The following is a 2,827-nucleotide window of genomic DNA, read 5'->3' as shown; positions in this document are numbered from 1 at the left end:
TACCTATTTTGTTCAACTGGTACTTATTTGTTTGACCCCGAAAAGATGAAAGGCAAAGTTGACCTCGGTGGAATTTGAACTCAGAATGTAAAGATAGACGAAATGTCGCTAAGCATTTTGCCCAGCATGCTAATGATTCTGCCAGCTCACTGCTTTACTTATTAATTAGATATTAACAGATTTTTTGCATGCATTGATTGGAATTGAAATTCAGGGTCTCTTGTTTTCCTAAATGATTTGTTTTATAGGAGAGAGAGAGAGAGAGAGAGAGAGAGAGAGAGACAGACAGACAGACAGAGACAGAGACAGGCAGACAGACACAGAGACAGACAGATAGACACGGAGACACAGACACAGACAGACAGACAGACAGACAGACAGACAGACAGACAGACAGACAGACATGGAGACAGACAGACAGACAGAGAGACATGGAGACAGACAGACACAGAGACAGACAGACACAGAGACAGACAGACAGAGACAGACAGACTCAGAGACATGGAGACAGAGACAGACAGACAGACACGAAGACAGACAGAGAGACATGGAGACAGAGAGACATGGAGACAGAGAGACATGGAGACAGAGACACGCAGACAGTGTGACACGGAGACAGATAGACAGACACGGAGACAGAGAGAGAGACACACAGAGACAGAGAGAGAGACACGGAGAGAGACAGAGAGAGAGAGACAGAGAGAGAGAGACAGAGAGAGAGAGAGACATGGGGAGAGAGAGACACGGAGAAAGACAGAGAGAAACGGAGAAAGAGAGATTCCTGCTGGATACAACAAAATGAAGGAGCTTCTTTATTGCATTGAGTTGCCCTCATTTTGAAGACGTTGAGGGATTTATTTAAAGATGGTTGACTGCTGTTTTTGCTTGGTTCAATGAACCATATAGAAGCTTCCCCAATGTCTTGTTGATATCAGTGATTAATGGATGAGTAATGATTAATGAATGAATTACGATTAATGGATGAGTAATTTGTTAATATAAATTGCACCAGTCATACAACGTGTATCAAGTTCTTACTGAAATTTTTTTAGTACATTCTCTTATACACATTCACTATATGCATATGTGTGTGTTCATGTGTATATGTGTGTGTGTGTGCACAACTGTGTATATTCGTGTGTGTGCATGCGTGTGAATGCAATGTGTGTGTGTGCATGCATGTGCCCATGTGTGTGTGTTGAATGGAGGAAGCTTGGTCAGCAATATCTGCAGGTGTGTCTGTTTCTCAAGAGCCTGCTTCATTAGATTCCAGCTGGGCCACAAGCGTAAATTATAAATTTGCTTGAGTGCACAATGCTCTTAATTGTTAGTGATGGTCTTCCTAGGTTGCCAGTGGACAGCCAACATGTATATGTATGTGTGTATATATATGTGTGTGTGTGTGTGTGTGTGTGTGTGCGCTTGTGTGTATACATGTATGTATGTCTCTTCTAATTTTTAATTATTATAAATCTTCCAGTGAAGAAGGAGCCGGTTTCCAACAAAGATATAAGGCTCCATCTTTGGGATGGCATTAACATTTGGAACTTGAGAAAAGTCTTGCATATTTTTACTGTTCCACTCACAAATTGAACTTGTAATGTACGAATCAGAAAGTCAATTTCTCTTTCTGAAAATCCCAGTTTATCCAGAGTCTCCTTTAAGCATTTACTATCAAAACCTAGTGCTCCAATTATTATTGGTATGAATATGAATTCATTGTCTGGATATAGAAGCTGAAGCTTTCGAAGCAGTTGTCCACTGATATTCTCTTTGTCTTTGATTTCCAAAGAGATATTTATGTCTGCAGAACAGCTGACCTCTATGATGGTACATCTAACAGAAGATGAGTAGAGGGTGGGGTGTAAAAAAGAGAAAAGGGATGCAGTTGGTAGTGGGATAAATGTAAGTAGAGGGAACAGATCTAGGGTCAATTTAATGGACCCAGGTTAGGGTGCTTGGGATAAGGAAGGAGGGTATCAAATGAAGAGATGAACCTCAAATTTTGGGTCACAGCTGTGCAAAGATGGAGGAATTAGGAGTAAGGGGTGGACTAATATGGGAAGGAGGATTAAATGAAAAGGTGATAGGAAGGGCCAGATCCTCATTGTAGGGGATAACAGCAAAGAATGGGTTAATGAAGAGGATGTGGGAAGAGCCAGAAGGGAAAAGAATGGCTTTGAAAAGTCAAAAATTATATTCGGTATCATGGATGTGAAATAAGAAGGAAGCAACTAAAGGAGAAAAGATGGGGTTGAGGTATTTCGACATCTGTTCAGGTGGGTAATTACAGGTGGGTAATTACAGGTGGAACCTGGTGGGCAGCACCTGTGATTCATATACATACAGTCATATATGATACTTGATATATGAGGGTTTTATAAAGATGTACGAAATATTTATGTACAAACTCTCATGTAATTATTATGCAATATTTTGTGTACAAAAAGGTGGCAAGTTGGCAGAAACGTTAGCACGCTGAGTGAAATGCTTAATGGTATTTCATCTGTCTTTACGTTCTGAGTTCAAATTCCGCCAAGGTCGACTTAGCCTGTTATTCTTTTGGGATTGGTAAATTAAGTACCAGTTGTGTACTGGAGTTAATCTAATTGACTGGCCCCCTCCCCAAAAATTTCGGGCCATGTGCCTAGAATAGAAAAGAATATTTTGGGTACAAAAACAGGATGTGTTGAACATTCGTAAATAAACTAAAATATCTTGTTCTTCTTAAAATAAATTCCATTTGTTCAGGAGAAATTTTGCTTGTAAACACAGCAATAAATGTTAAATACATGGAAATGAAATAAAATGGGGAAGTAGCAGTAGC

The 2,827-nt window shown here is 39.9% G+C and overlaps 1 protein-coding gene across 4 annotated transcripts in view; it reads left to right on the top strand.

Moving 5' to 3' along the window:
• LOC106880139 (voltage-gated potassium channel subunit beta-2) overlaps nucleotides 1-2,827 on the top strand; it is a 153,501-nt gene that overhangs the window by 42,245 nt on the left and 108,429 nt on the right. The window lies entirely within an intron of this gene.

The sequence above is a fragment of the Octopus bimaculoides genome, chromosome 12 (genome assembly GCF_001194135.2).
Source record: "Octopus bimaculoides isolate UCB-OBI-ISO-001 chromosome 12, ASM119413v2, whole genome shotgun sequence".
Classification (NCBI taxonomy): Eukaryota; Metazoa; Mollusca; class Cephalopoda; order Octopoda; family Octopodidae; genus Octopus; species Octopus bimaculoides.
This window is presented reverse-complemented; position numbering and strand designations above follow the sequence as displayed.